This window comes from Pongo pygmaeus, chromosome 6 (assembly GCF_028885625.2).
Source record: "Pongo pygmaeus isolate AG05252 chromosome 6, NHGRI_mPonPyg2-v2.0_pri, whole genome shotgun sequence".
NCBI classification, from domain to species: domain Eukaryota; kingdom Metazoa; phylum Chordata; class Mammalia; order Primates; family Hominidae; genus Pongo; species Pongo pygmaeus.
Window position 1 is genome coordinate 104103664 of NC_072379.2, and position 27621 is coordinate 104131284.

The following is a 27621-nucleotide window of genomic DNA, read 5'->3' on the forward strand; positions in this document are numbered from 1 at the left end:
CTTCTGACGCGGCACTCCTGGGTAGGCTGTTGCAGGAATGGCCCCCCAGTTGTTTACACCTTCCTATCTTCACACCCTTGGGTGCCCCCTTTTCACATTGATTCTGGGCTCAGTAAGTCAAGACTTACTTTGGCCAACAGACCATTAGCAACTGTGACAGACACTTATAAAATACTTATGCACTGGGTTTGTGTGCCCTCTCTTGTTCTCCTTGGAACCCTCATGCGGAAAGCCCGGGCTGGGCTGCAGTAGCATGGACGGACCCACATGGAGCACAAGTGAGCTGTTCCTGCCCAGACCTCTCCAGACCGAGCAGCCTCCCAACCACCAGACAGGCGAGGGAGGGCCTCTTTGACCATCCAGCCTGGGCTGTGCTATCCACACCAGAAGAAACACCCAGAAGACCCACAGAATCACAGTAAGTAATGTTTACTGTCTTAAGCCGTCAAGTTTTGGGGTGGTTTGTTGCACAGCAAAAGCTAGCTAACTGATACAAGTCCTTAAAGAAGGCCTAAGCTCTGAAGCACTGGAGGATAATTCTTGGATCTCTAGTGTCCACAGACTCTTTCTGCAATGTCAGAACCACCCAAGAATACAGCACTGTCCTTGGCTTGGAGGGTCACTGTGCTCCTGGAAAGCAGGAAAAGGAAGAGCCCTTTATATACCTTCTCCCCAGGACACACAGGGCCTGCAGGCAGCCCTGGTGGGTGCCAGGTTACTTAGGGACAAGGTGACAGTGGCATGCTTTTGCCATATTGTCCCCAGCCGAGTGTTTTTCCACTGATGTGAAAGGAAAAAGATAATTTCTCTAGTGAGCCCTACTGCAAAGACTCTGAGGCAGCATTTCATCAAAGGGTGCTGGGGAGCACTGGGGAGACGGCAAAACCCAACAACCTCCAGCTCCACTCAGCAAGGAGCTTGCTGCTTCTGTTTCCAGAGAGGAGGAAAAATGAATGAGCACTCAGGAAAGCCAACCTGATCAGCGGCACTTTGATAAGATGACAAAATTGCTCCCTCCTCCAGTCCAAATCCACTCTCTGTGGTGAACTAGTATGGGAAGGAAGCATCAACTAATTAGAAGCATCTCTGGGACATGAGAAAAATCAGCACCTAAAATGCCTAAGCAGAGAGAATTCCTTGTTGAGAGAGAGAAAACAAAACAAAAAACTGCTAGGATGTCACTTTGCCCAAGCATATTTATAAAGGGAGGAGGAGATAAGAATTAATTGGGACAGGAGCTTCTACCCAAGTGACATAAAAGACACAATTATTTTTGCTGCTTTTACAGATCAAGTGCCCCTTCCAGGTGGGGATAGAGCCCTGGCACCACCCACCATTTTGAAAAATGACTTTTAGTCTTTGGTAGTTCTAATTAAGCTTGAAATTAAGATGGTTCTTTTGTTTACTCCCCCTGTTTAGGAAGCTCTAGCCACCTAACAAAAACACCAATGTCTGGATTATTTATTTCTCATTGCCCAACCTATGGGGCATAGAAGAGTTTTATGAAGCCAACATGTGAGGCGTTTCTCCCAAAGAAGCGTGGATGCACCTCCCCATATTGCAGAGCCCTTTTATACTATGGTCCTTTGATAATCTGGATTTTGACAGACAGAACTAATGCCTGACTTGGAGCAGGACAAAGAGCCCTGGAAGTCAGAGGCTTCATTCTTGTCACCCTCTTTCCTTTATAAGCTGTGAGCACTTGGGTAAGTCCCTTAACCTTGAGAAAATTCAATAAAACAAAGGGTTAGTGACTAATATATTACATCCTTTTTAAAAAACAAGTTGTGGTTTAAAAAGCCCCATATAACATGAGATCTACCCTCTTAACACATCTGTGAGTGTATAGTACAGTATTGATAACCATAAGCACACTGTTGTAAAGAAGATCTCTAGAACTGACTCAGCTTGCACTACTGAAACTCCACACCCACTGAGCAGCAACCCCACTTCCTCCTTCCTCTGGCCCCTGGCACTCAACCATTCTATGTTCTGCTTCTACGAGTCAACTACCTTAGATACCTCATATCAGTGGAATCAGGCAGTACTGGTCCTTTATGACTGGCTTATTTCATTTAGCACAGTGTCCTCAAGGTTCAAATATATATCCTTACAATGATACTGACATGGTACTCACTGTTTCCATGGTAAGTGGTTACATATAGTAACGTATTGAGCCCTCACAGAAACCCTTCGAGGTAAGGTAGCATGATTATCTCCTTTTGATAGATGAGGAAACTGAGGCACAGGGAGGTGAAGTGAGGTGCCTATGCTTACCTGCTGTGTAAGTGGCTCCAGACTCCTTTTTTTTTTTTTTTTCCAAGACAGGGTCTCACTCTGTTGCCCAGGCTAGAGCATAGTTATGCTATCATAGCTCACTGTAGCTTTGACCTCCTGGGCTCAAGTGATCCTCCCAACTCAGCCTCCCAAGTAGCTGGGATGAAAGGCAAATGCCACCACATCAACCTAATTTTTTAAATTTTTTGTAGAGACGAGGTCTCACTATGTTGCCCAGGCTGGGCTCGAATTCCTGGACTCAAATGATCCTCCAGCCTTGGCCTCCCAAAGTGTTGGGATTACAGGTGTGAGCCACCACACCCAGCCCAGACTCCATTCTCTTGAACATAACACCATGTTCTTTCTGTACAGTTTAAAATTTCTATTTTAGCAAGTAGGCTTACAGAGATACTGAAGTCACTGAGGAAGATGGCAAAAGATGGGACAGGGAGGATAAACGAGATGTGGTGTTGGAGAGATCTACCCTTGCATAGTTCAGAGTGGTCTTTCACAGAAGGAAGAAGATGGCCTTGGAGCCAGGGAGACCTGGGCCCAGTCCTGGCTCTCCCTTGCTCTAGGCACTTGGGAAACACCAGTCACCAAAACTGACAAGACCCTTGCCTTGTAGACATCACATGCTAGCAGGTGAGACAAACAACAAACAATAAATATTCCCAATAATGTCTGCTATAGAAAGGGTAAAGTGTTATTAAAAAAAAACAAAAACAAAAACAAAAAAAAACACTGGAGCTGGGAAGGCTGGGTGGGAAGGCTGGCTGGAATTGTAAAAAGGGTGCCACTGAGTAGGTGATATCTGAGCAGACTAGAAGAAGGTGAGAAGGTAGATTGTGAGGCTGGAGCACATCTAGGGGATAGTGTTCCACACAGAGGGAAGAGCTAGTGCAAAGGTCCAGAGAAGGGGAGAGCCTAGGACGTATGAGGGAGAGCAGAGAAGCCAGCCTGTGTGCAGGAGCCAATGCGAGCCAGCGTAGAATGCACTGAAGCCAGGGATGGCATGGGGGCGGCGGAAAGGCTGTGCCAGTGACTCTGAGTGGCGTGGGAAGCTATGCAGGCTTTTGAGCAGAGGAGTGACATGAACTGATACTTGGCTTTTATAGTAATTTAGGGGATGGTGGCTCAGATCAGGGCAGCAGAACTGGAGGTGGGAGAAGCAGTTGGTTTTGAACCTAACCTATTTCCTGGTGGACTAGATGTGGATGGGAGAAAAAGATGGGAGTCAAGGATGACACCAAGAGTTCTGTCCAAAGCAACTGGAAGAATGAAGTGGCTATCAGCTAACCTAGAAAGGCCGCAGATGAAGAAAGTTACGGGGTCCCTGAAAAGACATGGTAAAGTCCTATCCCCAGTACTTGTGAATGTGGTCTTATTTGGAAACAGGGTCTCTGCAGAAGTGATCAAGTTAAGATGAGGTCATTATGGTGGGCCTTAATCCAATATGACTGGCGTCCTTATACGACGAGGAGAAGAGACACAGACAGGCATGGAGATGATGTGAAGGTGGACAGGGGGAACACCACGTGATAAAGGAGGCAGAGCCGGGAGTGACGCAGCTATAAGATGTGGAAAGCCAAGGATGGCCAGCCACACCGGAAGCATGCAACAGATTCTGCCCTGGAAGCTTCAGAGAGTGCAGCCCTGCCAACACCTTGACCTTGGACTTTCGGTCTCCAGAACTGAGAGAGAATGAATTTCTGTTATTTTAAGCCATCTAGTTTGTGGTACTTTGTTGTGGCAGCCCTAGCAAACTATTACAGGGGGTAAGCTAACAATTCAGTTTTCCACATGTTAAATGCTGGAGATGTCAAGCAGGTGGTGGGACGTCTGAGTCCCAAGTTCAGAAGAAAAGCCCAGGCTGCTGACAGGAGTCTGGGACATGTCTGCAAATAGAATGCATTTATAGTCATGGGGCTGGATGAGGGCAGCAAGGAATAAAAGTATATATGGGAAGGGAAGAGGGCCAAGGATTGAGCCTGGGGCACTCCAAAGCTGAGACTGGGAGAAGCAGAAACTAGCAAAGGACTCTGAGTTGGAGTAGCCCAGGAGGTAGAAGAAAAACCAAGAGTGCCAAGTCCTGGGGCCTGCATTTCTCCCCTGGCCCCATGGCTCCTGGTGGGCCAAGGCCTCCCTGCTGACCTACCTGCAGCCACCTCTCCTCTTCCCCTCACAGGCTAAGTCCCAGAGAGCCCACTGAACAGACCACTCTCAACTGCCCCCATACCTTGTCTTCAGACAAATTGTCTCCTCTGCCAGCTGCCCCTTTCCCTTCTGTTTTCTGGGTCTCAGCCTAAGAGCTCCCCTGCCTTGTGAATGCTTTGGACCACCCCAGGCACAGGGAGGCACCCTGCTCCCTTCTCAAGCCCCCCTGGATGCTACCTTTGCCTCAACCTTAGTGCTCATCTCCTATCCCGGGGTTGATGGGGATGTCTGTCTCTGTACACAACCAGCTCCCTGGCACAGAGCAGGCCTGCAATAAGCATTTGTTGAAACTGATGAATCCAAACATGGATGGCTGAAATGGGCCTCTTCTGGCAGCTACCGTATTAACACTAAGTTTGGAGTCAACGGAAACATATGAACTTTAAAAGTAAGGTTTCTTAAGTTATATCTTTCCTACTTGTTCAGTTGATTTCCAAGTCTCAAGAATAGTAGTTTACATATATTCCTGTGAAACTTTTAGATCTCGAGAGATCTAACTCAGACTAGCAAGATATTCGGGTCTTGATTCTATCAGTTTCTAAACTAGTTTTCAGGCTTAGCTTTCTGTTCTCCACAAACTTTACTGAGCATATCATCAATGTCTTTACTCGAGTCCTTAATATGAAACAAAGCAGGACAGGGGCAGGAAAGAAGCCTGTAACATTTCCCTGCAGTTGTCCCTCTGGCTCAGTTACGGCCCACTCACTGTACAGATATTTACTAAGCACCCACTGTGGCATTGTTCTAGGTGTCAGGAATTCATCAGTGATAAACAAAGATCTAGCTGGGCATGGTGGCTCACGCCTGTAATCCCAGCACTCTGGGAGGCTAAAGCGGGTGGGTCACTTGAGCCCAGAAGTTCAAGACCAGCCTGGACAACATGATGAAACCCTGTCTCTAGAAAAAACACAAAAATTTATCTGGGCATGGTGGCACACACCTGTGGTCCTAGCTACTTGGGAGGCTGAGGTGGGAGGATCATCTAAGCCTGGGAGGTCAAGGCTGCAGTTGGCTGTGATTGCGCCCCTGTACTCCAGCCTGGGTGACAGAGTGAGACCCTGTCTCAAAAACAAGACAAAACCAAACCAAACCAAACCAAACAACCCCACCACCAAAACAAAGATCCTCGCTCTCACTGACTTCTCCACAGATACCACCTTTCAACCTGTTATGAATTTACCTACTTGTATGACTTCATGTGGATTCCATCTTTTCCACATACACTTCATGACAGACTTTTGCCAAATGCTTTGTTAAAACCAGAGACACTGTATCTATAATATTCCCTGGCCTCCCAGCCCAGGAGAAAAGGAGATGGGATTTCTCTGGTGTACACAGTTCTTAGTAAACCCAGGTTGGCTCCTGGTGTTCACTACCTTCTTTTCTAGTATTCACAACCTATAATTTTTTTTTTTTTTTTTTTTTTTTTGAGACGGAGTTTTGCTCTTGTTGTCCAGGCTGGAGTGCAACGGTACAATCTCGGTTCAATGCAACCTCTGCCTCCCAGGTTCAAGCGATTCTCCTGCCTCAGCCTCCCTAGTAGCTGGGATTATAGGCATGTGCCACCACGCCCGGCTAATTTTGTATTTTTAGTAGAGATGGGATTTCTCCATGTTGGTCAGGCTAGTCTCAAACTCCCGACCTCAGGTGATCCACCCGCCTCGGCCTCCCAAAGTGCTGGGATTACAGGCGTGAGCCACTGTGCTCGGCCCACAATCTATAATTTTAATAATGCACACTAGACTCTTCCTTTATCTGTAAATTCTGAAATTAAGTTTTTTTTTTTTCCTTTTCTGGAAACCAGAAAATCATTTGGCCACTTTCTGTTTTTTGGGAACTCTCCTTTTCTCTCTGACTCTGCTAAGCTTACCAAAAGCAATTCTCTCTCTCTCTCTCTTTTTCTCCCCCCGTATCCTAGGATGTCATTATCTGAACCTGAATTCTGAACTTGAGATAGCTGGGTGTTTTCTGATAATTTCTCCATGTATCCTGAACTCCAATTTCCTCCCACCAGTATGAGTCCCACCCTTCCGAGTCTCAAATCTTTCTTTTTAATGCCCCTCTAGCCTCAATCCTTTCTTCCTCTCTTCTTCCATTTCACCTTACACAAAAGCTGTCCTTCCAGAGGAGACGTTGTCCTCAGGAAATCAGTCTAATAAAACCAGCTTTGCAGCAGTCCCCATTCTCTGTAGGGTCCCACATCTATCAGGTGCTCAGACCCTGCCCTTCAGGATGTATCCTCTCTGCCTGGGGACGATCCAGTGTTTTCTCTCCCTCGGCCTCCAATTGTGATCGCAATGCCAGCAGCTGTGCTGATGGCCCCCTGAAACTGACTTGGCAATTCACTATCCTCACCCCAGTGAGCTTCTAAAAACTCAATAAACTTGATCTTTGCCCCGCCTCCTGCCACTTGAAGCTTTGGTGGCAATGATGATGGTGATGATGATGATGAAGATGTTGAAGAAGGGGATGGGGAGAAGGGAGAGGAACTATCAATTCAGTGTTTTCCAGCAGGTTTTTTTTTTTTTTCCCAGGGTCTATGTCTGAGGAATATGAAAGCTAGGATGCCCATATACATTAGCATAACTATTGGATTATATTTACATATTTTAGGTTATTAATAGGTACTTTATGATTACTTGACTTTCAGGCAGTTGCTTTTCGTTTTTAGTTTTTTTCTTCTACTTCTTAATTCCTTCCTCATTACACGGGCTTGTTGACTCCAATGCTTAGAAATCCTTTAAAATACATGTGAGGAAGAATCATGTATGAGAAAGGAAGGAAGAAGAGTCAGAAAGGGGATTGACAGAGTTGCAAAATACTTGCAGAATTTAAAAGATAACATTTTAAGTTGTCTCTCACTCCTCATGGCTAAACATTCAGAAAAGATACAGAAAATCTCATGTACAAATAAATTCTTTAAATAAGAAGAGAATGTTCTGAATGGCTTCCTCCTGGGGCTTTGTATTTATTACTTGGTTTCACAGAAATTGCCAGTCTAGAACAATCAGTTCATAGGACTGTTACAAAAAATCATTTACTGGAAACATATAAGAAGTGGAACTGCTGCTAAGATAGGATGGGGGGCAGTGGATGGGACTGGTCCTTTCTGGGGAGGGGGGCCCACAATGCTCTCCTATTCCTCTATCCCCACATCAGTTTTGCCTCTTCAGGGAAAAGATGTGAAATCACTCTTACATGTACATAAAGGTGTTCATTTCCTCTCTCTCAGACGTTCTGAAAACTGCTTACTTGTGCCTGAAGAACCAGGTATTATGGAGTGAAGAGGGGGAGAAGTACCAGGTGCAAGACCATCTGAGAGTCAGAAATCATTGAAATCTCACATTTGCATTTTGTGCTTGGCTCTAGGAAAAGGTATGTACACTGCAGGCTGACTTTCTACCTTATTATTAAGAGTTGTGTGATTTTGAAACCCCTAACTGTTCTACATTGAGATCACTTAGCTTTTTTAAAAAATGATAAAGAGGATATCTCATAAACTTCCAGAGAGAAAAACAGGTTGCATCAAGGACTCAGAATGGCACTGGGCTTTTCATTAGTAACACTGGAAGCTGGAAGGCAGTGAAGTGTTAGCTTCAAAAGTTGGAGGGGAAATTATTTTCAGCTGAAAACTCTATACCCAACTAACCATTATTCAGACTGAGGGAAGGACAAAGGTACTTTCAGACCCACATGGCGTCAAAAACTTTGCCTCCCAGGCACTCTTTCTCAGGAAGCTGTCAGAGGACGTACTCTCCCCTAAAATGGACAAACTAAAAAGTAGGAAGAAATAGGTCCAAGAAAAACAGGGATCTAAGCCTCAGAGGCACAGCGAAAGGAAATCCCTGCATGATGCTTGGCAGCTTGCCTAGGGAATGACAAGTCTAGGCTGGAGCAGGAGGTGGAGGATTCGGGAGCTGGGTACCGAGAGTTCACGGGATGCTTGTGAGCGTTTGGCAGATGCCACTGGTAGGCATTTGGGAGAATGTGCAATGGGCATCTCATAGACAAAGCGGTCTTTTAAAGGCAATTATTAAAGAAAAACAAAAAGTTATATAAGAAAGGAAACAATCCCAGTACAGTAGTTGGCTCCCTAGTGAATAATATTTAAATCACCATCATACTGTAAACACTGACCATGAATTTTGCCTACCTGTATAGCTGTACTGGGAGGATGGGGAGGAGAAGTGAGGGTGGGTGGTACAAGAGGGCCAAATTCTTCTAACGGGAAGTCAGTAGGCAGTGTTTAAAACCAGTAAATCAGGAACACAGTCTAAGCATCTAATTTAGAGGGGTCAATACCAGAAAAAATAACAAAAAGATTTTAAAGAGGTTGTTCTGGGGAGAGGGTCTGGGGGCCGGGGAGAGTCTGAGAAGGGCACTGGCTGAATTTTAAACCGGTTTTAGAAAACTCTGAGAGAAAACAATTTAAGGAGGAATGCACTGCCTTGAAATTTTTATAGACACTAGCTTTTAATAGGCGAAATGGGGTGACAAAGCAACTTAAAATGAGAGGTTAGGGTGGAGGAGGAGAAAGAGGAAGTATTACAAAATTCTCAGTGAGAAATGGTTCAGATTCAGAACCTATAAATGTGATTTTCCTGCTGCTGAAAACTTCCAAGCACAGCACTCTTGCAATGCTCCCTTCCCTGCAGCCCTCAGGGAAGGGGCCCAGCAGCCAAGAAGTTTCCCAACATCACTGCCACCTTCACCATACCTGTTCCTGGTCCAAGCGGAGGCCCCAGTGGGAAATGTGTGTGCTGTCTCACCTCCAGCTGGGAGCTGGAATGTTCTGGAAGGTTTGTTCCTATGTGGGACAAGCCAAGAACTCTAAGGAGTTCTAAGCTAAGTTCTCTAAGCCAAGAACCCTGCAGAGTGCAGGGAGCACGATGAGATGCAGCTGATGACAGCTGTCACAAACACTGACCATTGAATTTAGAAAACAGGGGGGAACAGGCATGGGTCACTTATCAGTAATTTACCCCAGCAGGCGGGGTTCATGGTGAAAGTCAGTCAAGGAAGGGAAGCTCAGCAAAGAGGATACAAAGGATATTTTATTTAACGGAGAGCTTCTCCTCCTCTCAAGGGCCATAGACATAAAAAAGCAACATTTTCCCATCGGACTAGGAAAGTGTTAAATTATACTGGTGTTTACTCTCTCATTTCCAAGGCCTGGGAGTGGGATGGGATATTTATTTTTATTATCTCTCTGATGTGTTTAGAGACCCTAATGAGGGCAGAAAGTAAACAAACATTTGATTGAAAACAGAGATGTCAATATGCACCCTTTACCTATTGTTGATACAGGAGAAAGCAATTTCAATAAGACTGAAACAATTAGACTTGAAGATTGCTGTATGCAAACCACATGAAAATGGAAGCCTACTGCTCAGTGTGTAGAAAAAAATAAACCACTGTCTGTTGGTGGTTTTTTCTTCTGATTATATTAAAGTAAATGCTTGCATGTTATATTTACTGAAGTTGAAAACTGTACTGAGGTTATGTAAGAGAATATTCCTATTCTTAGGACACATACACTGAAGTAATTGGTAAAATACCATGAAGAATGTAACTTGCCCTCAAATGGTTCAGAAAAATATTATGTGTGACTATTGAAAATATATCTGGATTGGTCTGTCTCTCTCCCATTCCCTACCCCCAAGAAACAGAAGGACAAAGCAAATGGAGCAAAATGTTAACAACAGTTGGGCCAGGGGCAATGGCTCACACCTATAATCCCAGCACTTTGGGAGGCTGAGGCTGGAGCAACATTTGAGGCTGGGAATTTGAGATCAGCCTGGGCAACACAGCGAGAGCTCTATCTCTAAAAAATAAAAAAATAAAAAATTAGCTGATGCGGTGGTACACACTTGCAGTTTCAGCTACTCTGGAGGCTGAGGTGGAAGAATTGCTTGAGCCAGGAGTTCCAGGTTACGGTGAGTTATCACTGCACCCCTGCATTCCAGCCTGGGCAACACAGCAAGACCCTGTTTCAATAAATAAATGTTGAATTTGGGTAAAGGCTATAGAATGTTCTTTGTGCTATTCTTATTTTTGATGTTTTTGGAAATTAGAAATTATTTCCAAATAAGGAATTAAAAATATAAAATCAAATGAAGCTGTAAGAAAATCACTGAGGTTTCACAAGCATTCCAAAAGCATTCTGGTGAGTGCTGGATACCAGACTCTCAATGTAGCAAGCTGCCTGGGCTAAAATCCTTGTCTTTTTAAATTAAAAAAGTTTTTTTTTGAGATGGGGGGTCTCATTCTGTTGCCCAGGCTGGAGTGCAGTGGAGAGATCTCAGATCACTGCAACCTCTGCCTCCCAGGCTTAAGCAATCCTCCTGCCTCAGCCTCCCGAGTGGCTGGGGCTACAGGCACGTGCCACCACGCCCCAGCTAATTTTTGTATTTTTTGTAGGGATGGGGTTTTACCATGCTGGCCAGGGATCCTCATGGGATCCTCCCGCCTCGGCCTCCCAAAGTGCTGGGATTACAGCATGTGAGCCCCCATGCCCAGCTCCTTGTCTTTTGAAATAGATTTAGAACCAGTAAAACAGGCTTAGAATGTTCAAAGTGAAAGAAAACGACTCTTTCAGGGTTTAACTCTGTAATGGCCCAAATTCAAGGCTGAATGATCAGCTGCCCTAACACAGCTTTGGTTTAAAAGAAAGGAACCATCTAGCTGTCTTACCAACTTAAGATAATTCAGAAAAGGAAGTCCCCAAAAGTTTGGGCACTATTGGGTAAGTCTGCAGCCTCCAAAGATGCAGCACACATTGAAGCTGGCATGTATTAGGATAAAGCTGCATAAAAATGCATAATGTACCCAGGGGAAATCCTTTACCTAAAAACTGGGGTACCAGAACCACTCAGGACCCCAAAACGCTGCAGCTAGAAAAGATTATGACTCTATCCCTTGTTGTTAAACACATGGGGACAGCTAATCTACCCATTGCATTTTTTTTTTAAGTTCTAGGGTAGATGTGCGCAATGTACAGGTTTGATACATAGGTATACATGTGCCATGTTGGTTTGATGCACCCGTCAACTCATCATTTACATTAGGTATTTCTCCTAATGCTATCCCTCCCCCAGCCCCCCACCCCCCTGGGAGGCCCCCGTGTGTGACGTTCCCCACCCTGTGTCCAAGTGATCTCATTGTTCAATTCCCAACTATGAGTGAGAACCCGCGGTGTTTGGTTTTCTGTCTTTGTGATAGTTTGCTGAGAATGATGGTTTCCTACCCACTGGATTTAAATTTGGTTTTTAAATTTCAGGATCAAAGTTACTCTTGCACGGAGGGGATAAGTCACTTCACTGGGAGGGGTTCACAAATGGCATCTTGGTGACCCTGCAAAGGGTGATGGCCTCATACGAGTTTGTACGTTTGTTTTATGAAGCTTTCTGTATCTGGGTTGGCTATTTAAAAAAAAAATCTGTATATGCTGGATATTTAACAATAAAAAAATTTAAAATTAGAGCAAAGCAAAATGCATTAACTTGTGTTTGGGATTAAAAAAGAGTGTCGTTTTCCAGGGGGCTGCTGAAGATGGCGGAGGGGCAGGTCCTGGTGCTTGATGGTCGAGGCCATCTCCTGGGCCGCCTGGCGGCCATCGTGGCTAAGTAGGTACTGCTGGGCCGGAAGGTGGAGGTCATACGCTATCAGGGCATCATCATTTCTGGCCATTTCTACAGAAACAAGTTGAAGTACCTGGACTTCCTCCGCAAGCGGATGAACACCAACCCTTGCCGAGGCCCCTACCACTTCCGGGCCTCTAGCCGCACCTTCCGGCGGACCTCGAGGCATGCTGCCCCACAAGACAAAGCGAGGCCGGGCCGCCCTGGAGCCCCTCAAGGTGTTTGACGGCATCCCACCGCCCTATGACAAGAAAAAGCGGATGGTGGTTCCTGCTGCCCTCAAGGTCATGCATCTGAAGCCTACAAGAAAGTTTGCCTACGTGGGGCGCCTGGCTCACGAGGTTGGCTGTAAGTACCTGGCAGTGGCAGCCACCCTGAAGGAGAAGAGAAAGGAGAAAGCCAAGATCCACTATCGGAAGAAGAAACAGCTCATGAGGCTATGGAAACCGGGTGAAAAGAACATGGAGAAGAAAACTGACAAATACACAGAAGCTCTCAAGACCCATGGACTCCTGATCTGAGCCCAGTAAAGACTGTTTATTCCTCAAAAAAAAAAAAAAAAAAAAAAGTGTGTTCCTCATTCAGATGTCCTCCACCCCATCTGTTCCTGATGCCTGTAGGTCACAGCAATAGAAGCAAAGCCTTTCAAACTAATATTCAAGAAAATCATCAAAGTGTACCTATCACCAGGAAGTCATATATTGGCTTAATATTCATATTGGGGTATAGATGACTGATAGCTTAGTGTCTTTCTAGAGTGCAAGGCTTTTTGGAAGGAGTGAAGAGTGAGCACTGTGGGATGGGTATGAGGTGAGGAACATGCTGGGCAGTGGGGGGAAGGTATTAAAGTTGGAGCAGGACCTCCAAGGCTCACCAGCCCCTTGATGAGGCTGCAGCTTGGCTGGACAGAGAGCTGTGGTTCTCAGCACAACAAAGCTCGGCCATGTAGCTGACTTCTGCGGGGCTAATGCTTTCTTACTTGCACTGTAGTTTCCAGTAAAAGGGCAGGGTTGGGTTTTTTTAAATTGCAAATTTCCCTCCACGTCCTTGGAAGACTCAGTTATAATAAATCAACATATCACCTTGATATGGTTTGGATGTGTGTCCCCTCCAAATCTCATGTTGAAATGTGATTCCCAATGTTGAAGGTGGGCCCTGTTAAGAGGTGATGAGATCATGGGGGTGGATCCCTCATGAATGGTTTAGCACCATCCCCTTGGTGATAAGTGAGTTATCACTCAGTTCTTGTGAGATCCGGGTGTTTTAAAGTCTGGGACCTATCCTCCACCCCCTTGCTCCCACGCTCACCATGTGACATGCCTGTTCCTGCTTTGGCTTCAGCCATGATTGTAAGCTTCTTGAGGCTTTCACCAGATGCCGAGCAGGTGTTGGTGCCATGCTTCCTGTACAGCCTGCAGAACTGTGAGCCAATGAAACCTCTGTTTTTTTGTTGCTGTTGTTTGTTTTTTGAGACGGAGTTTTGCTCTTGTTGCCCAGGCTGGAGTGCGATGGTGTGATCTCTGTTCAATTCAACCTCTGCCTCCTGGGTTCAAGCGATTCTCCTGCCTCAGCCTCCTGAGTAGCTGGGATTACAGGCATGTGCCACCACGCCTGGCTAATTTTGCATTTTCAGTAGAGATGGGGTTTCTGCATGTTGGTCAGGCTGGTCTTGAACTCCCAACCTCAGGTGATCCACCTGCCTCAGCCTCCCAAAATGCTGCGATTACAGGCATGAGCCACCACGCCTGGCTGAAACCTCTGTTTTTATAAATTGTCAAGTCTCAGTTATTCCTTTATAGTCATGCAAAAAAAACTAACACACACCTGCTGCTGCTGCTTTAAGATCCTGTGCAGTGAGTGTGGGTCTCTAACCTCAGGAGAGTGGCTAGCAAAGGAGATCGCTAGTCTCCTTCCAGTTTTGTCCTGTTGAATGGCATAGAAGATTGATTATATGGATATCAGAGAGAGGAGTCACTAACAGAGATGAAAATATAGAACTTGTTTGATAGGTGGAAGAGTAGGGTGGTTTCAGGTATAGGTTTTGGAGACAGAGCAATCTGAATTTGAATTGTGGCTCCACCATGATTGTGAGCAAGCTACTTAACCTCTCTCACCTTCAGTTTCTTTAACTCAAAATGGAAATGGAAACAGTGAGGATTAAATGGGATCACACATGGCACACCTTGCACAGGCTGGCATAAAGCAAGTGCGCAGTACAGTTAACTGTGATTATTGCTCCTGTGCTCACAACACTTCCATTAATTGGTGCTTGGAACATCTTATTTTCCCCTTGCATAATTAATCCTCTACTTTGGTTGATGCCAGAAATGCAGTTTTGCTATACAGTGACATTGCACATACTACAAGTGTGTAAGCCCCAGACACCTTTCAGTGACACTGCTGTAGGGCTTAGTGACTTGCCACCAGGCAGCCCACATAATTGTCTTGCTGAGGTCATAGAGCCCTTCCCTATACTTCAGCTGGACACACTGAAATTCTTCGAGTCTTAGGAACAACATTGCTGCTTCTCAACATTAGATTTACTTTCTCAAAATCCATAATGTCAGCTGGGCACAGTGGCACACAGCTGTAGCTCCACCTACTTGGGAGGCTGACGTGGGAGGATTGCTTGAGCCCAGGAGTTTAAGGCAGCCTAGGCAACACAGCAAGACCCTGTCTCCAAAAATAAATCCATAACATCTATAGTGTGGAAAACATAACACCCTTGGAGCTGTAGGGAGAAAGGTGCTCTCCTGTGAATGGGGAGAATGGTACTGACTAGCTGCAGAATTGGGCTTGAGTTGCTTTAAGGTTTTGTCTCTCTTTTTAAGTAAGGATGAGAGACTTTCACTGCTTCACTTGTCCACCTTCATATCATTACTTCTTATGACCTGCAGGAAGGATATCTGGGTTGGTGGAATAAACTCAGGGAGAAGTTATTGGCTGGGGCATGGAGGTGGCTAACTGGTCACACAATTGAGTTTGCATGTTGCTGAGTGCCTTGCAGTTTATAAAACACCTACAGAGCTCATTTCATCCTCAAAGCCACCCTATGAGGAAGCCAGGGAAACTGTAGTATTTTTATTATCACTTTACAAATGAGGAAACTGAGGCTTAGAATTAAGTAGCTTGCCCAGTATCTCATAGCTAAGCAATGGTGGATGGTAGGACCAAGTCCTCACTTCCATTCTCCCAGTGAGTTGTTTCTAAGTGAGCTTTATATGCCCAAGATGATCTATTAGGATGGGGAAACATATTAAAACTTCTAATTCTAGTTATTTTTAGCTTGCCCTTTTAACTTTCAAATTTTGTTTCATAGTATCACTAAATACACATACTCTTGGGTTCCAGCTCCAAAAATTTTTACTGATAAGGGTGCATGATTAAAATAGCTTGGAAGCCACAGCTCTAAGGAAGAGTCTTACTAATACTGGAGATTAATAGATCCTCTGGCCCTTTATCTTTTTTTTTTTTTTTTTTTTTTTTTTGCTATTATTAGGTACTTTTGGTCAGGAACTTTTATTGGTCTGTATTCTTCAGATTAAACCACAACCTTGTGAAGTGGTAATCCTGATTTTCTAGAGTAGCAGAAGGTGTTTTCTATCTCCTACGAAGTCCAAGGCTGACATGAATCATCTTTTGTTGTAAAAGGCTATTCCGGTGCTTTGCAAACTTGATGGCTCCCAGCTCATACAGCAGAGGCAACCCCATTTCCAGTATCATTTGTGATCACTTACAAACAGCAAAGGTTCAAGTAAGCATATGGGTTCCCAGGTGTCTGCACATTGGTTCTTGAATCGTAACAGGCCCAAGCTTCTCTTTACAGGTTTATGTTGCTAGACTTGCTACTCTGTGGCATTCAAGAGCATGGTACTTCCAATAAACACTATATTGGAAGTTTAAAGAAGGAAGGAATTATTGTCTGATTTGTTCACTGCTCCATCCCCAGCAGTGCCTTGAACCCACTTGGTTCCACTATCTGTTGACTGGCTGAATGAATGGTGGATTAATGGTTACTCCTCAATTTTATCTTTTTTCTTGACCAAGACACCCTTAAAATGATGGTAAAGAAGTGAAAAAGAGTGCAAAGACAATGGAAATGGGAGATATCAGCAAACAAGCACGTGTTTTTGGAAGACAGGTGAGGAGTGATTGCTGACTGGGCAGAGTGGAGGAAACAGTGATCTATGTGTCTACAGAAAGGAGTTTGGATGCAAAGTGAGTATATCTGCCTGGGATATAACCCTTGGGAGGACTGGGAGCTGGAGGCACTGTGTACTTCAGATGGCAGGAGTAATGTGAGGGGAGACTGCTTGAGAGTCTGAAGGTTTGTTTACTGGAGAAATGGGTTAGAAGAGGATCCAGACCAGGGGACAGGAGGCATGGTGAAGGGATGGGGTGATGGGCAGGCTAAACAGAGAGGATGGACTGACGGTGGCCACTCTCATGGCGTGATGCCCTTGGGCCTCTGCCTCCATCTGCTCTTAGAGCACCCTCCAGGCAGGAAAGGGGAGAATTCATCTCTGAAAAAACAGAGAGGAATTCTTTTAAGAAAATGCCTCCACATGCTGGCAACTGAAAATTCTCTAAAGAAATGATGAGTTCGCAATGTAATCCCGCTTTACAATGGGCCACCAGTGAAAAGCTCCACTAAAACACCCTGAACCTCCAAGCTGCTTGTAGTGCCTCACTCTTAAATATGAATGGCCAAGGATCACCAGACATTTAAAGAAAGCACCCACCTGAAAGAGACTAAGACACTATGACCAGGAATAGAGGAATATGGAAGCTCCACAATGAGTAGAAGAGAACTTCAAAAACACTTATTAATGTCCTCAGAGACAGAAACCAAAACCAGGATGCAATGGTAAGAAAAAAAGTAGAAAACAATCAAGAGCCCTTGGAAATTAAAAATATGATAGGTGACATAAAAATTTTACTAGAAGGCTTACAAGAGCCTTCAAAAAAGAAAACAAAAGCAAACAGAAAGTAGAAACTGATAGAGTTTTAGAATCCATAAGGTCCAATATCTGACAAAAGGAATTCTAGAGAGAACCAAGTAAATGGGGAGGAAGAAATTAAACAAAACAAAACAAAACACCATCAGTAAAAGAACATTTTCCAGAATTGAAGAATATGCATTTCCAAATTAAAAGGGCCCACCAGTGGAGTGCCCAACCCAAAGAAAGAAAAAAAGACCTCCATGGGCGTGAACCTGGGAGGCAGAGCTTGCAGTGAGCTGAGATCACGCCACTGTACTCCAGCCTGGGCGACAGAGTGAGATTCCGTCTCAAAAAAAAAAAAACCTCCATGGCACATTATTGAGTAATTTCAGATCAACAGTGATACAGAGAAGATCCTAAAAGCTTTCAGAGAATGAAAGTGGTCTCACACAGGACTGGCATCTCATATTAAGAGTGACACTAGAGCCAGATGACAATATGAAAATGTCTTTAAAATCCCGAGGGAAAATTACTTCCAACTTTGAATGTTCTGTAGCCACCAAATTACTAATCAAGTCTGAGGACAGATCCAAGACATTTCCATATTTTGAAGACTCAAAAAATTTACCTTTCATGTAGGATGCCCCTGGAAGATTAGTCCTAGCAAAAGAGGGAGTAAATTGAGCAGGAGGAAGACAGGCTTCCAGTCAGTGGACTTCCCAAGACAATGAAGAGGGAAGCTGTTGTCACAGAGCAGCAGCACAGCAGGCTGAGGGGCTAATGGGCTCCAGAAAATACAGGGGAATTGATGGGTTTATTCAGTATGTCTGACCAGCTGGGCCAAAAACAGTGACAGGATATACCCAATCTAGTGGCCAAAATTAAGGATAAACATATAGGTAAGAATGCAAGTAAAAACCATGAGGCAATAATTTTAGGATAAGCAAAAACCTACATACGAGAGGAAGTGGAATTGCCAATATTGCCTAATATTGGTAGACAAAGACAGATTCAATAAGCATGTTTTTAAGACACAGGAAATAAATACTCCTTGGCTCTGTAAGTGAACAGTATAGATGCCTCTCACTATCCAAACACTTAGCCTTCATCCTTTAGAAGGGAACAGATTTGGATACTTTTCTGGAATCTGTTCCTCATCATTTGAAATTCCACTACTCACATCTGAAACCCAGAAACCAAATAAATTTGGATGTACAGTGTCTCTCATTTTCTGAGCTTGTTATCTGACTTAGAAACTGGATAGATTCAGACACTTGATATTTACAAGCTTGATGTAACCACATACCTTCACTGAGAATGGAGAAGCCATAGGGAAAGGATGCAGGAAGGAAAGGTGGTGGAGATGTGTGACAGCCAAACCCTCCTGTATGGATGGAAGGTTCAGAGATCATCTAAATACCTAAAACCAATAAATGAAGAAGTACTCATATATATACACCTCATAGAGATATGGAGTAAATACTAGAAGAAACAGCTAAAAGAGTGAAAAGTGGTTGCCTCTAGGGAGACAGCACTAGCAGTGGATAGAGACAGGGCAAGGGACTGCCATTGAATTAAGTTTTTAGTACAACTTGGCTTTTAAACTGTACATATATTGCTTTGGGGGAAAAAAGCACATAAACAGTTTAATAAGAACACTAGCCTGGAGAACTGGGTTCCGGCTCAATGTCTGTCACCAGCCAACTGTGTTTGGTTGAGCAAGACACTTTGATCTCCAGGTCTCAGTTGCTTCATCTATAAAACAAGGAGTTGGAGTCCTTCCCAACTGTCCAATTCTATGCTGCATGGTTCTAATGTGCAAATTTGGGTTCTCTGCCAAGCTTGGTGGTATCATCCAAACTTGAATTACTGGACTGTACTATTTAGCACTGTGCTAAGAAAATAGCATTTTATTACATAGATATATACCTAAAAAATGGAGACATGTGGAAAAACGTGCAATAAGAGAGTCTTATGATTTGCCAGACACAGAGAAATGTAAATTGTGACTATTTTGCAGAAGAGTGCAATATGGAAGAAAACACAGGATTGTCAAAGAAGATAAAACAACATGGCCACCAAGAAAAAAACAAAGCAATAATAATCAAATAGACAAGGAGGGTTAGACCCAGACCAGGTCTAAATGAGACAGAGGCTGAAGAGTGGAGAAATAGGACCTTCTCATGGTTTTTATACAGGTGAACAGAGAAGTCTGAATGGTAGATGATTTTGTCAAAAGCTTGAGACTGGGGATGAAAAATGATGAGAAAGATAGTAGCTGTAATATTTTATAAGAGACTTACAAATATTTTACCTTTGGGATATAGAAGGAAGAGCTGATAGGGTTTGCCATCAAGGACAAAGGTATGAAAAAGACACAAGACAGCAGGGACCACCTGAACTACAGGTGTCCAGGAAGCACAACATCTCAGAGTGAGGCCACCTTGGATTCCACTCCAACCTGTGTTTAATGTATGCAGAACGGAAGGCGAGGTTGAAAAGGAAAGGATGGGGACTCTGTCTTTGCTGGCATAAGCAAGCTCTGGGGCAAGAATACAGAAAAAAATCTGACAGTCAAAGTGGCATCCATATTTGCTGAAACTGACTTCTCTTGTTGGATTTGGAGCCTCTTTCCAAAACAAACAGCAAACTTCCTTTAGATCCAGGCAGTAAAATTCATTTTTATATCATTCATTAAACATTTAAACCATTCACTTAAAAAGAGAACAAACATTTTTATTGTGGTAAAATAAACCGCTCATTCTCATGGACACAGTACTCTTTCATGTCTTTAGGAGAATAATAGCAAATGTTTATTGAGTACTTACAGTTCAGAGACCATTCTAAGAGCTTTATGCAAAATATAGTTGATCCTTGAACACCATGGGTTTGAATTGCATGGGTTCACTTATATACCAAAGTATTTCTACAAATACTGAAAATACAGTATTTGTGAGACACGAAACTCACCTGCACAGAAGGCTGACTTTTCATATATTCAGGTTCCGCAAGGCTGACTGAGGGATGTGAGTAAGCACGGATTTTGGTATACCCAGGGGCCCTGGAACCAATTCCCCGTGTACACTAAGGATGACTGTATCTTGTTTAATTTTTCAACAACCCTATGAAGTAGCTACTATAGATCCACAATCCCTTATCCAAAGCTCTTGGGCTTAGTGGTTTTCCCAAATTGAATTTATCAGGTTTTAGTAAGGTCATATGGTGTACATTATATAACACCCCAGCAGTCAGGGGCTGCATCCTATAATCAGAAACACTAATATTTCTGCAGTGAAACATAGGAATAATCACACTAATTTGGATAAAGTGCATAATAAATAGTCATATGTCAGTTCAGGGCAGACTTTGATGCCAAATGAGTGTGCCTCAAATTTAGGTGAAAAAAAAACAACTTTGTTTTCAGAGTGCTTGAAATGCACTCTTCAGAAATACAGATCAGAATTTTTATCCCTATTTGATAGATGAGAAAACCAAGGCACAAAAAAAATTACATAACTTTCCCCAAGGGTCAGGGATTGACCCAGGCAGTGTGGCCCCAAACCTAGGTTCTTAACTGTCCTTGCCATATTGCTTCCTTGTATGTGGCTCACAGTTTAGGATTGGGGTTTAGAGGGCATAAATTACATTTTTACCGCACAAGTAGTTAAGGAACATGGTATTCAGAACCAAGCAGAGTCCTGCTGATATGGAAGAGAGCCAGGTGACATCAATGCTTCCCATCCCTGAAGGACAGGGAGAATGACCTGGAGGAAGCCCAAGGCGTGGAGTTGTCCATAGCAGATCTTGAACCAGAAAGGCTCCAGGCACACACAGCATCTTGGAAAGGGGCTGTGCTTGCTTTTAATCCCATGGGATGAGGAAAATACAACAAAGTCCCAGATAAACCAGGTAAATATGGCCAGGGAGACAGGTGAATATGAATGTAAGAACTGAGGAGGCAACAAAGAGAAATAATGACTACTGTTTATCAAACACATACTCTATGCCAACTACTGTACTAAGCACTTTGTAAGTAATATCATGTTTTTTCCATGCAAAAAGTTTCTGAGGGAGAAACCATTATTATTCTCATTTTATAGAAGAAGGGGCTGAAGCTAAATGCACACAGTCCACAGTTTGTTGGAGGCAGAGCTTAAGAGGAAGAAAGAGCTGGTGGGAGAAAAAGTATAGGGTTTGGAAGCTAGAAAATTCACTGAGGGAGATGAGAGCTGTGAGCACTGACAATTTCTAAAGAAGCAATACATGGACTTCACCGGCAAGGGTATTCATGGCTTATGCAATGAGAGCTATTTTCTATGAAGATACTTCTCAAATTATGTCTTCATGGGATAATGCCTTTGACAGGGTAAATGAAAAGCAAGTTTAAATACTAGATAAGCAGTCTTATTTGCTTTTTCACTAGGGAAGATAAGCAAATATGTAGCTCCCAATCTCCAACTTGGAGAAGGCAATCAATACATTTGACAGGCTGCTCAGTCCTCAAATAGTGAAGTGAAAAAACAGCCATTTCTGGGCCAGGCACTGTGGCTCACACCTGTAATCCCAGCACTTTGGGAGGCCAAGGCGGGTGGATCACTTGAGGTCAGGAGTTCGAGACCAGTCTGGCCACTATAGTGAAACCCCATCTCTACTAAAAATACAAACAAAACAAAACAAAACAAAAAAATTAGCCGGGCGTGGTGGCGTATGCCTGTAGTCCCAGCTATGTGGGAGGCTGAGGCAGGAGAATCTCTTGAACCCGGGAAGTGGAGGTTGCAATGAGCCGAGATCAGGCCATTGCACTCATTGCACTCCAGCCTGGGTAACAGAGTGAGACTTTGTCTCAAAAAACAAACAAACAACACCACCAACAAAAAACCAGCCATTTCCCACTCAGAGAAAAAGCTCCTATGGGCCAGCATGGAGGAAGGAAGGGAAATACTGGGGCAATTTTATGGTGATTTATTTAATGTAATTAACAGCTACAAAATACCCACAAATATACACTCATTGAGAAGATCCACACTACTGCCAGGGTCCCCATTTTCAACGTAACCAAAATCATAGATTTCAGCATGCATTATCAAAATGCATTTACTAAAGTAAGGCTACTTCCAAAGACAGAGGAGAAAACATAAAACTTCCTTTTCGAACTGGCCAAAGACAGAGTGTTGTTTACATTCCAAGCAAAATCGCAAGCACTTAACAACTGGATGTTACTACGACCTTACAAGGACCTTCTCTGGAAAGAAGAGGTTGAAAAGAAAACAGTAGTTGTTGCAAACTGTGCAAATCAGGTTTTCTAAAACATTCCCTGCAGGAAAGCTGTTGTGGGGCTCAAAGCTTACCCTTTGGGAGCAAGGCTTCTAAGTAGGCAGTAATAAGAAGGCTCCTTGTCACTGGGGACACACCAAGTGCCTCACTCAAAGCTAGCGGTGGTAGATGTTATCCCATCCCCCGACAGCCCCATTTTAAAGATGAGGACAAGAAGGCCCTGGGAGGCTCAGTTATTTATCCTACTAGGTCACGACAAGTATAGGAGGTAGATCCAGAAATGACCTGGGGGTCTGTCCCTATAACTGGAGCCTCTATGGCAGAGCTGGAAAAGGGGCTGGAGTCTTTATTTCACTTCATCCCACTCTTCAACTTGAGCAGGGGTTCCATGTTTATCTGTTTTACTGACTAGGCTTTGGCTTAAGATTTTCTTTGGAAAATGATTCTGTCCTTCAAACAACAACATCAACAACAAAGACAACGGTTTTGAAAACCAGTGCCCCACACCTGTGACTAGAAGAGTTGTTTAACTCCCCCTCCCGCCCAGCCCTGCCCCATGGCAGGTATGGGGTATGGCCATTGATGACTGTGGAAGAGGATAAGATGTCACTGTGTAGGAAATGTTATACATACCTAACGTGTGATTTGGCAGTGGAAGATAACATCTGAGTCATCAAGCAGCCCCACATCAAAACAGTAAATCAAAAGCAAATGATGTGGGAAAACAAATTCCTGTATTCTTACAGAGCCTGTGTTGGGAGGATTCCCATCCCAGGGCTCTTAACCCATAAATCAACAAATCTCTCTCTTCTTTAAGAGGCAGCTAGAATCAACATTCCCGCTTCCACTTCTGTGCCAGGAAAGGGAGATTAGGACAGTGCCTGCTATGCCATGTCGGGTCCAGTGGCCCCAGAGACAGTCAGGGGCTGCACTTCCTGGGACCCCAGCTGCAAAGAGTGTTTTACTTCTGCAGAGCAGTAAGCATTTGAAAAGGCAGGGTTCACAGAGCTGTCCTATTGAGACTTTAGAGACATCTTCAAGTCCAGTGCTTCTCAATCTATGTGCCCAGGAGCCCTGGGATACCTTGGAAGTATCTCAGTTCACTCTGGGGGCATCTGCCCCTTCTTCAACCACAACAGTTCCTCTTTTTGTGTTTTATACAGAGGGCTCTGTGTAAAGTTTGGATAAAGAATGAGGTGCTCCAGTCCACCTTTACCATAGATGGGGTGACTGGGGCCTAGAGAGCAAAAGTAAGTTGTGCAGTGTATACACTTGTTGGTGACCAAGCTCCACCCTGCCTGACCAATGCCTGCCCTTTATGCTACCCTGGTTACATGAAGAATTCTACTTCAAAATAGCTGTATAAATGCAAATGCCATGTAGTGTCTTCACTGTAGCGAGAAAGGCTGAAAGCACATTAGGCTCATTCAGGAGGTCTCCTAAATTGCTCTGGGAAAACCCTGGGAGATTTAAAATGCCTAGAAAGCAATTTGTTGTAACAGTGCTTCCAAATTTCCAATTTCCAACTCTGTGGGCTGAGCTGGGCAACAGGTGGACAAAATCATTACATAAGGAACATCTGCTGACACCCACTATGAAAAGGTCGTGGCCGAGGAACTATGAAAAGTGATCTGGGATGCTTTTTGTTAAACGTGGCAGGTTGATAAACTATGTCTATCTCTACTCTCTCCTGAAGCCCCACAAAAAATGACAGTAAATTTAATTTTAAAAAGTGTAAACTACCAGAACAATGTGATAGTCCTACAATATAGGAGATGAGAGTAGACCCAAGATGCCAGTAAAATTCTGGATGCTGCTGCAGAGCAGTTGGATAAATGGTAAATGACTTAGCTGAACACAGTTAGTGGGTGGGGTGAAGTGGGGGGCATTGACATGGGCTGATTTTAGCCCCCAAAGCCCAGAAAGGCTACCCTTGAGAACAGGGATGTGGGGAGGGCTAGGCGCGGGAAGCTTGGTGGGAACTCTGCATAACCTTCTACCCTGGTATCCTTTGCTTCTTCTCTGCAAAAGATTGAAGAAATCAGAATTGTTTAAGAAAGGACATGTAATAATAGTATGGCAGGTCATTCAGCTGTGAGTAATACTCACATGATCATAATAATAAAAGCCCCTAATGCCGATCTAGTGAAAAATGGCCATGTGACTATATTGGAAGCATGCATGGAAAAGGGGTGTGCAGTGCGGAGGGCCTATTGAAGAAATAAGCCCTCACTTCTCATGGTGGCAAGTTAGTAGATAATCTAAAGCTTTTAAGAATCTTGAGATGGCAGGAAAACCCAGTTACTTTACATTATAGAAGTAAACAGAAAAGAACAGTGAAAATTTTTTCAAAGTATTTGCATTTGGGGAGTAGAAATTGAGACTAGGAAGGGGATTGCTAATTTTCTGCAATTCGGAAACTCAAGAGCTCTGAAACCAAGTTTTACCTAATTTGGTGACTGAACTGCCTTCATAACAACACCTGACCTGAACTGATGTGAGGCTATTTCTAGTCTTTATTAATCTGTTTAAGTGTGAAGATTATGATTTGCTACAGAAATACCTTATGTGTTTGATGACAGGTGATGCCCCAGACCTCAGTGAGTGTAAATCGATTACTTTTCCAAAGTCTGAATGATTCTGAATTCGAAAACACACCTGCCCCCAAGGGCATTGCAGATGCTCCTGCACCTTCCGTGCACCAACAACTTGAAGTAGTTCTGGCCCCTTCCCTTCCTCCAGTGCTCACCCAGCCACTTCCTGCCTGACTTCTTCACGTAAAGCTTTGAAAGGTGAAGTTTCCACTTTGCATTCAACGTGTCCAAAACACAACTCCTGATTTCTCTCCTCCCCAGAGCCTGCTTCTTACACAAGTCTGCCCATCGCAGTTATACCACCATCATTCACCCAGTTGCTTAGACAAAGAACGTAAGAATGTTCCTTGACACCTCTCTCGCCCACATCCCACCTTTAATCCCTCAGGAAGTAGAGCCAGCTCTACCTTCACAGCTGCTAACCACATCCATTACTATCCCAGCACAAGCCTTCCTTTCTGATTTCCTTGCTTCTACCTTTACCCCAGAAGAGCAGATTCTCCAAAGAGCAGAGCTTTTAAAAACAGAAATCAGACCATGTCTCTCCTGATTAAAACCCTCTAATGGCTTCTCTCCACACCAGGATAAAGTCCTTACTCCTCACATCACCTACAAGGCCCTGTATGGCTTGGCTTCTGCTTCCCCCCCTGACCTCCCATCCTATCATGTTCCCCTTCCTGCCTCAGGGTCCTTGTACCTGCTGGTCCCCAGGTCCCCTAGACTCTCCTGGCCCTCACTGGCTCTTTCCTCAAATCATTCAGTCTCTCTTGACCACCCACAGCCCCTCACTCACTATCTCCCCGCTGCATTATCTTTTGTTCACTTATCTTGCCCCTACTAGATTGTAGGTGCCATAAAGGCAGGGAATTCTGCAGTCCTGTTAACCCCTGGAGCCCCTGTATTTAGGGCAGAGCCTGGCACACACCACATGATAAATGAATACCCATTAAATAAAAGAGCAAATAGATGTACTCATTTACACCATTTAGAACGTAAAGAATACAGTGAAGAAAATAAAATCAGCCTTGGAATCCATTGCACAGGTATAGATATATACAAATAAGTATGTGTGCTTAGTAGTAAAAATAATTGGTAATGTTCTATATCTTAATAGGGATTTTGGTTTCATGAGAGTATCCATTTGTCAAAACTCAGAGAAGGTATACTTAACATTTGTACATTTCATTGTATGTAGTTTTTTCCTCAAAACAAAAAACCAAATAGTTAACACTAGTTAATGATATGCATGCTGGAGTATCAAGGGGAAAGCATGCTGATGCTTGAAATTTACTTTAAAATGCATTTAAAAATCAGATGCATTATTGGATGAAGAGAGGGGGTATAGATGATAAAGCAAATATAATAAAATGGTAATGATACAGCCAGTGGTAGTTATAAGGAAGATTTCACTGCAAAATTCTTTCAACTATGCTATGTGTTGAACATTTTTATAATAAAATGTTGGGAAAAATTAATTCGGATATCGATTACAGTCAGTATTCAACATGGTTTACTGAATATTTTATGGTATTTTCCCATGTCATCATTGTCTGTGTTTTGTTTATTATTTATTTATTTTTGAGACAAAGTCTCACTCTATTGCCCAGGCTGGAGTGCAGTGGTGTGATCTCAGCTCACCGCAACCTCTGCCTCCTGGGTTCAAGCAATTCTCCTGCCTCAGCCTCCCAAGTAGCTGGGATCACAGGCATGTGCCACCACGCCCGGCTAATTTTGTATTTTTAGTAGAGACAGAGTTTCACCATGTTGCCCAGGCTGGTCTCGAACACCTGACCTCAGGTGATCCACCTGCCTTGGCCTCCCAAAGTGCTGGGATTACAGGCGTGAGCCACCACGCCTGGCTTCATCATTGACTTTGAAAGCTTGGTTTCACCCAGCTGTATAGTATGCCACTGAATGGATATTACAACTTACTTAACCAGTCTCCTATCTTTGGAACTATGGGCCACCTTCAATTTTTCACTTTTATCAACAACAGAGTAATGAAAATCCTTGTATATAAATCTGTGTGCCTAATGTTTACTTACTCAGTTTATATGCCCAGAAATGCAATACCAAGGTCAAACGTCATAACATTTTAGGATCCTGATACGCACACCTGCCTTGCTGAAGGGTGCTATTCTAATGGGTATATTCTTATTTTCTGATGAGTCTGTAAGTTTCTTGAGAGAGAGCGACTGCTTTGCTCTGCTTCCCTCACTGGGCTGAGTGTACTGCCACGCACACTGTAGGCTTGCAGAAAAACAACTTCAATAACGTTCAGAGAACATATGACTAGAACGAATCCTGCCGCACTGCTGAGAACGGGGAGAGGTACTCTTCTTTACAGGAAATCTGAGGCTGCCTTTTTGTGATGGAGCGGAGAGGAGAGGGCTGCAGACGAAAGGCAATCTAGCAGCCAAAACCAGGGTCTTTCAGATGCCTACTGGGAATCCAGGGCCAGTTTTTCCCAGGGCTAAAAGTGGTCTCTGGGACTCACTGAATGGGTTTTGGTTGAACCAAAACAATGGAACCCTCTTGACCCTTAAACAGAATGAGGTCAAGCTGCATGAATGCTGGGGGAGAGGCAGGGTGCAGGAGGGGCTTCACTTTCTGTACTCCATGCCCCTGTGGATGCTGTTTTTTTTTTTTTTTAAATAATTTATAAGTGTGTGATTT

At 43.8% G+C, this 27621-nt stretch overlaps 1 protein-coding gene and 1 pseudogene across 7 annotated transcripts in view; one reads left to right on the plus strand and one right to left on the minus strand.

Moving 5' to 3' along the window:
• Positions 1-27621, minus strand: part of ATXN7L1 (ataxin 7 like 1) — a 270423-nt gene that overhangs the window by 200485 nt on the left and 42317 nt on the right. The window lies entirely within an intron of this gene.
• LOC129040509 (large ribosomal subunit protein uL13-like) lies at positions 12042-12655 on the plus strand (annotated as a pseudogene).